The following is an 8,818-nucleotide window of genomic DNA, read 5'->3' on the forward strand; positions in this document are numbered from 1 at the left end:
AGATTTTATATTTAAGTAATCTCTACATCCACATGGGGCTTGAACTTACAACCCCGACATCAAGAGTCTCACGCTCTACCAACTGATCCAGACAAGTGCTCCTTTTTATTTTGATTTTTATTGGTACATATTTTTGGTACCTATTATCAGAGAACAGTAACTTTGTTATATTCCAAATTTCTTATAAAACTTTTGCATGGAATATTACCTAAAAGTCTATAGAATTGTCATGCTTTATATTCCTAAACTAGACATTTGGTTCAAACCTAAGCTATAGCTATCAGCTAAATGGGGCTGAAGGCCCTTAAAGGGATTAACCTCACCCATTTCAGAACTCTCCACTGACTTAATGAATAGACAAGTCCATTAGGAATGGCTTTGGGGGACACCTGGGTGGCTCAGTCAGTTGAGCATCTGCCTTCGCCTCGGGTTATGGTTCCGGAGTTCTGGGATAGAGCCCGACATCGGGCTCCCTGCATGGCAGAGAGCCTGCTTCTCCCTCTCCCTCTGCTGCTCCCCCTGCTTGTTCTCGCTCTCTCTCTGTCAAATAAATAAATAAAATATTTAAAAAAAAAAAACAGTTTGTCTGCCTCTTCACTAAACGGAGAACTTTTTTAGGGCAGGGCTGGGTCTGCCATCTCCATGATCTCAGCACTGTCTGACAATTCCTAGTTAGTATATGTTTATTTCTATATACATGCATAAATGAATAAAATGTATGAATGATCCATCAATCCAGAGAAGCATACTAAAACAACAGTTGTCAAATTTCTGGGAAAATGATAAAAATAGAGGCCTAGGCCCCTGCCCCAGCCTACTTCAGTGAGCCTGGGACTCTATCTGCATTTTTTTTTTTAACTCCCTAGGGGACGGTGACTCACAATAAAGTTTGAGGACTTTCACAGGTGAGTGAACAGGTTCACAGTGGGTAATCTATTTGTCCAAGAACTAAAGTGGAAATAAAACTGGAATAATTTGCCATAGTTTGTGAAGTGTTCCAATTCAGTCTTAATTTTTTTTTTTAATATGGAACACTTCACAAATTTGCATGCCATCCTTATGCAGGGACCGTGCTAATCTTCTCTGTGTTGTTCCAATTTTTTTGGGGGGGGTGCAGAATGGGGGTTTAGTAAAGCATGAGGACAGGACCTGTGGGCAGAAAGAGCTGCTGCACCGGGGCTGTGAGGGGCGCATTGTTCCAATTTTAATGTAAGTACTGACAAAGTGAACACTCAATTCTGTCTTTATAGTGTGTATAAAAAGGCTTTTTTTTAAAGATTTATTTACTTATTTTAGAGAGAGAGAGAGAGAGAGAGCAAGCAGGGGAAGAGGCAGAGAGAGAGAGAATCCAGAAGCAGCCTCCCTAATGAGCACAGAGCTGACGCGGGGCTCCATCCCAGGACCCCAAGATCATGATCTGAGCCGAAATCAAGAATTGGCCGTTCAACCAACTGAGCCACTCAGGTGCCCCTTAAGAGTCTATTTCTAATGGAAATATGAAGCCATGGCTCTGTTTTAGTCAGTACAATCAGTATATACAACCACCTACTCCTCATTTGTTTGAATGAGGAGTGAAGGACAACATCTAAAAATTAGCTGCAATACTTAAAGGAACAAATAACAGTTACAATTTAACATTTAATGCAAATGTCATTCTCTTCATGTGTTCAGCAGATCTGAGCTCAAAATAGACTGTATACTAAAAGAAAATAATGAGGGAGGATAACATTTAAATTTTCAATTCTGTAAAACTACAGGAGACTGAGAAATATTACTGTTTACCACCTGCTTTGTATTTTATAGCAAAAAATATATACTATTGGAACAGAATAGAGACCCCAGAAATAAACCTACAATTATATGGTCCAATCTATAATAAAGGAGGCAAGAATATACAATGGGGAAAAACAGTCTTTTTAATAAATGGTGCTGGAAAAACTGGACAGCCATATGTAAAAGAATGAAACTGGTCTACTTTCTAATACCATACCCAAATCAAGCTCAAAACAGATTAAAGACCTAATCATGAGACTTGAAACTATGAAAAATCTTAGAAGAAAACATAGCCAGTAATTACTCTGACATCAGCCATATCAACACTTTTCTAGATATGTCTCCTGAGGCAAGGGAAACAAAAGCAAAAATAAACTATGGGACTACACACACACACACACACACACACACACACACACACACAAAACCTTTCACACTGCAAGGGAAATCATCAATAAAACAAAAAGACAACCTATACTGAATGGGAGAAGATATTTGCAAATGACATATCCTATAAAGGGTTATATCCAAAATAAAGAACTTATACAAGTGAACATCAAAAAAACAAACAATCCAATTAAAAGATGGGCAGAGGACCTGAGTAGACACTTTCCCAAAGAAGATATACAGATGGCCAACAGACACATGAAAAGATGGGAACATCACTCATCATCAGGGAAATGCAAATCAAAATCACAATATCACTTCATACCAGTCAGAATGGCAAAAATAAAAAAGACAAGAAAGAACAAGTGTTGGTGAGGATGTGGAGAAAAAGGACCCTTGTGCACTGCTGGTCGGAGTGCAAACTGGTGCAGCCACTGTGGAAAACAGTATGGAGGTTCCTCAGAAAATTAAAAATAGAACTACCATATGATCCAATAATTCCACTATTGGGTATTTACCCAGGGAAAACAAAAACACTGACTTGAAAAGATATATGCACCCCTATGTTTATTGTTGTATAATTTATAATAGCCAAGACATGGAAGTAACCTAAGTGTCCATTAATAGACAAATGGATAAGGAAAATGTGCATATATATATGCACACCACATATACATAATGGAATATTACACAGCCATAAAAAAGATGAAATTGTGCCATTTGAGACAACATGGATGGATCTAGAGGATATGATATAAAGTGAAGTAAAAATACAAATACCATGTGATTTCCCTCATAAATGGAATCTTTAAGAAAGAGAATATACAGGGGCACCTGGGTGGTTCAGTCAGATGGGCATCCAACTCGGTTTCGGCTCAGGTCATGATCTCGGGGTCATGAAATTGAGCCCCGTGTGAGGCTCCCGCTCAGCAGAGTCTGCTTGTCCCACTCCCTCTGCTCCCTCTCATAAATAAAAATAAAATCTTAAAAAAATGAATAAACAAACAAACAAACAAATTAAAAAAAACAGAATCAGAACTTTAAATACAGAGAACAAAATGATGACTGTCAGAGGGCAAGGTGGGCGGGGGGTTGGGCAAAATGGGTGAAGGGGAGAGAGAGCTACAGGCCTTCAGGTCTAGCATGAGTAAGTCACGGGAATAAAAGGCAGAGCATAAGGAATATAGTTAGTGATACTGTAATAGTGATGTAACGGGACAGATGGTGGCTACAGTTGTGGTAAACATAGCATAGTGTACAAACTTGTCAAATCACTAAGTTTTACACCTGAAACTAATGTAACATGGTGTGTCAACTACACTCAAATAAAAAAATAACAATAAAATAACTAAAAACAAAACAAAACAAAAAAAACCCTGAGATACAAAAAAGTTGAGGCAAAAAAAAAAAAGTTATTATTCCAAAGGTACTACTCAATAAAGACTAATTAGGAAAGCAGATGCTAGAGCCTAGACCTTGGTGCTAAGTTTAGATTTTGATTTAAAGATGTTATTTTGCGGGGCGCCTGGGCGGCTGAGCCGGTTAAGCATCTGCCTTCGGGTCCTGGGATCGAGCCCTGAGTCTCCCTACTCATCGGGGAGTCTGCTTTTCCTTCTCCTTCTGCCCCTCCTCCCCGACTCGTGCTCTCTCTCTCTCTCTAGCTCTCTCTCTCTCTCAAATAAATAAATAACATCTTAAAAAAAAGAGAGAGAGATGTTATTTTGGGGCGCCTGGGTGGCTCAGTCAGTAGAGCATGCAACTCTTGATCTCAGGGTTGTAAGTTCAAACTCCACATTGGGTGTAGAGATTACTTAAAAATAAAATCTTAAAAAAATAATAAAAATATAAAAAGATGTTATTTTTGCAAATGAATGAAAATAAAACCCTTCAACAGTAGAGGATCTGGGAAATTATGGATGCCCCACCTACCACTTATATACTTTACGAAGTTTAGTAAAACCTTGTAGATGTAATGATCTATTTTATATTTCTAACTTACATTAAAAAATCTTTTTGCAGAGTGACCTCAACCACATGTTCTTGCTGAGCTAAGGTCAGACTCCATTTCAAAACTTTCCTTTCTGTTCTTTTATCAAGGGTCTTTCTAGAATCCATGTGAGAAAGAACAAAAACAAAACCAAACCAAAACAAAAACACTTTGACCTCTGCCTGACATCACAGCCAAAAATTAGAGCTGGATCACAGAGTTAAATGTGAAAGTGAAAACTGTGATAAACAACAGAGAATATCTTCATGGGCTGAATACAAATTTCTTAAACAGAAAAAAGTACTAACTATAACATTAAATAACAACATTTTATCTTTTTTCTTAACCAAAATTCTCAGCTTCTATAGGCATTAAAGTATTTGCTCACTGCTTTATCCTATAATACATAGGAAATATTTTCTAATTTACAATACCAATGTTACAACTAACAATGCGTGAGGTTTACATTTTTTCCAGTTCTTTTTTCCTTTAAATATATTCCATTAAGATTGGACAGTCTGCATAGGTGTTCAAAAATAATTTGAAATAGGTCTTTTGTCTATATGGCTATTTTCACAATTTGATATAGGTAGGTTGTTTGTTTTCAATTTTAGGGTTCACCTTTTTCTTTTTACTCTGATGACATTTTCCAATACACAAAAGGTTCAAAAGTCAAAACTAACTGAAAAGGTAGACTCTGAGAAGTCTTGCTTCCATTCCTATCGCCTCTACTTCTCCATTTTATTTCACACCATACAGGTGTTTCTGTTCTAAGTCTCTGATTTCTTATTCCAGTGTTTACTTTTTTGCAAAAATAACAAACACATTCGTATTTTTCTTTTCTTTTAAAGGTACCATCTTCTATATGCTTTGCTTCATTGCGGAGTACTCTAATGCTTTGCAGAATATTTACAATTTAATTTTATTACCTAATTACCAATTTTTTTACCTATTTTTAATTTATACCTAGAGAGAACAGTTATACCTTCAGTCCATGCAAGGCCCTCTCCTTTTTCCTTCTTCCCTGATCTTCATTCCCATTTTCCTCCCCACAAAGGTACACACTTCAGTGGTTTTTTTCCAACAACCAATTCTCCAGATACCAACTAGGTGTTTAATAATTCAATTCAATGAACACCCTATCTACCTGGAGTTGGCATTAGATCCCACCACCAGTGAAAGGAGCACAATCCCATAAGACTGTCCCCACTTCAGATGGCAATCCCAAATCCTAGGCCACCCTTACCAACTGGCTATAAATTGGGAGTTCCCATGACCCTTCCTCAGGTTTAGTATCTTGGAGTGGCTCACAGAACTCAGGAAAATACATGTTTGCCAGTATATTATGAAGATACTCAGAAACCCCCAAAGAGATGCATAGGGCCTAACATGGAGAAAGGGGTATTTTTTGTCACGTGTAAGCCCTCTTTTGGCTGTGTTACCCTCCCAGCACCTTGATATAATCACCAACCTGGAAGCTCTCCAGCTCTGTTATGTAGGTTTCATTACTTAGGCATTACTGATTAAATTATTGGCCACTGGTGATTGAACTCAATTTCTAGGCCTTCTCCACTCCCTGGAAATTTAGGGGTGGAACTGAAAGTTCCAGTCCTCAACCTTCTAATCATGCCTTGGTCTTTTGGCAATATGCCCCATCCTGAAGCTTTTCTAGTGGTCCCCAGCACACCAGTCATCTCATTAGCATACAAAAGACACTCCTACCACTTCAAGGGTTTTAGGAGCTATGGTCCAGAAAACTGGGACAAAGACCAAATAGTTATTTCCAATTATAGTACACCTCTCTAATGTTGAAATATGACCTTAAATTGTACACATATATTTTTGTATTATATATTTTATTGTTCTGTGTTGCTTTTTAAAAAAACTTTCATTGTTAAGTGTAGCAAATACAGAAAACTGCAAAAATCACAAGATAGACCCTTGCTCACCATCCTAGCAACGGCCCATGTGCTCCTTCCAATTACAACCTCCTTTCTACTCCCAAGAATAACTATTATCCTGATGTTTATAAATACTTCCTTTTCAGTGTTATCACCTAAGCACACATCCCTATGCACTGTAGTTTTGCCTGTTTTCCTTTGTTTTTTTTTTTTTGTAATGTGTTTCTTAGGCATCTTTTTACCTAGAGTCCCCTTTCTCTTTTATTCTTCCCTTTTTCCAGAAATTTATTGGTTGAAGTATCATATTAACTGTCCTGTCATTTCCCATAATCTGAATTTTGTTGAATGTATTATGTGGAATAATTTTTTAACTTTTTAAAAAAAATATTTATTTATTTATTTTAGGCAGGGAGGGGCAGAGGGAGATAATCCCCAAGCCGACTTCCTGCTAAGGCCCTCCATCTCATGACCCATGAGATCATGAACTGAGCAGAAACCAAGAGCCAGATGCCCAACAAACTGAGCCAGCCAGGTGCCACTGTACTCTGTGGAATAACTTAACATGTTTTTCTGTCTTTCAAGTTTCTGTAAATTGATGGCCGGACCACCTGTGGTTAAAAATTAATGTTTTTCTATTCAACAAAGGTAGTACAGACAAATTTGACATACCAGGAAAAGATACTTGCAATATCTAAATAAAAGAGATTAAAAATAGACTATAAATATTGTATACCAACTACATGTAATAAAAATTAAAAAAAAAAAAACTCTATATCTGGGCATCCAGCTAACAAAGCATGTGCAAGATCTTCAGAAAGTTTTTCTCTATTAAAATACATAAAATACAGGTTCCTGGCTAGTTCAGTCAGTAGAGCATGGGACCGTTGATCTTGGGGTTTTAAGTTCGAGCCCCACGTTGGGTGTAGAGATCGCTTAAAACTAAAATCTTTAAAAAATATATATATCTATACACGTATATATAATAAAATACATAAAATATTTGAAATAGTTGCACTATGTTCCTGGATAAGGTGGATTGGTACTCAGCATCCATTCAAACTTTTTTTAAGCTTACTTCTCTGTAGTATAAATCTTGAAAAGTTAAAAAACTACATTTCCCGGGGTGCCTGGGTGGCTCAGTCAGTTGAGCAGCCGAATCTTGATTTTGGCTTAGGTCAGATCTTCAGGTCAGAACTAGGGTTGTGAGATCCAGCTGGTCACTTGGTGCTCAGCACAGAGTCCGCTTGCCCCTCTTCCTTCCCTTCCACCCCCTCCCCCCAAAAATAAATAAATAAAATCTTAAAAAAGATTTTTTTAAATTACATTTCCCAGATACCCTTGCAGTTAGTGTTCTAGAGGTAAATTATTTCTGCCAATTAGGTACATTAAAGTAAGATTTGGTGTGGAAAGCCAAAGCCTTTTCACTGCTGCTTTGTTTTTTGGCTGGCAAGCATGGGGGTGAATGTAGTAGTATTTTCTGCAGCAGCTTTGAAGAGCATAGTCATTGGCTTTGTGGGTGCTGAGTAATACAGTATCTTCTTAATTCCTACATTGTAGCTACAGTAGTCTACTCTTTTTTTTTTTGAAAGATTTATTTATTTATTTGAGACACAGAGAGAGAACACCAGTGGGAGGAGGGGCAAAGGGAGAGGAAGACAGAATCATCAAGCAGATTCTTTACTGAACGCACAGCCCAGCGTGGGGCTCGATCTCAGAACCCCAAGATCATGACCTGAGACAAAATCAAGAGTGGGACACTTAACCAACTGAGCCACCCAGGCACCCCTACAGTAGCCTATTCTTAACATCGATAATTCTAATCGAGGGGTCTTGTTTCTCCATCTTGATGGGCAGTAGCAGCTCCCATAACAGTCTAGTTTTGCTTATTATCCTGGGACTCACTTCTGATGGCCTAGGGTAAAGCCCACTCTTGCAGCCCATTAAGTAATTTTCTAAGCACCAATTCCTTATATTAAATCCCTATACCCTTAAAACAGCCAGATCTATTTACTGCAACCGAATGCAGACTCATACAATTAGTAAAGATATAAAATCTTCCCACATTAATCTACACTATCTCAACAAAATTTTAAAATAATTTAACAAAACCTAACACGTACATGAAATAGAAGTCTCAAATATGTCAACTTTAAAAATGAAAAAAAGGTAATCGTCCTACCATATATTAAGAATACTGAGTCTAGGGCGCCTGGGTGGCTCAGTTGGTTAACTGACCTGCCTCCAGCTCAGGTCATGATCCTGGAGTCCCAGGATCGAGTCCCGCATCGGGCTCCCTGCTCAGCAGGGAGTCTGCTTCTCCCTCTGACCCTCCTCCCTCTCATGCTCTCTATCATTCTCTCTCTTATTTATCTCTCAATAAATAAATAAATAAAAATCTTTAAAAAAATAAAAAAAAATTTTAAAAATAAAAAATAAATTAAAAAAAAAAAAAAGAATACTGAGTCTAGCTCTTCCAGGAACAGCCTCTAACAAAACCAGGCTGTCCTAAAACCCCTGGTAATAGAATCATTTACCTTTATACCAAGAATGTTGGGAAAGCACCAAAATCTGCATGTGGCGTGTGCCCAGGCCGACTTCAAGGAGTTCGTGCTGTGAGACCTAAAGTTCTTATGAGGTTGTCTAAAACGAAAAAACACGTCAGCAGGGCCTCTGGTGGTTCCTTGTGTGCTAAGTGTGGTCGTGACACGATCAAGCATGCTTTCCTTGTCGAGGAGCAGAAAATTGCTGTGAAAGTGTTGAAGGCACAAGC

General features: G+C 38.0%; 1 pseudogene; it reads right to left on the minus strand.

Annotated features, from left to right (window-relative positions):
* Positions 1-1,020: 1,020 nt before the first annotated feature.
* On the minus strand, positions 1,021-1,115 carry LOC114198281 (U6 spliceosomal RNA; annotated as a pseudogene).
* Positions 1,116-8,818: the final 7,703 nt, after the last annotated feature.

The sequence above is a fragment of the Eumetopias jubatus genome, unplaced genomic scaffold (assembly GCF_037043125.1).
Source record: "Eumetopias jubatus isolate StellerSeaLion01/CBP00866 unplaced genomic scaffold, mEumJub1_p1.0 scaffold_5, whole genome shotgun sequence".
NCBI classification, from domain to species: Eukaryota; Metazoa; Chordata; class Mammalia; order Carnivora; family Otariidae; genus Eumetopias; species Eumetopias jubatus.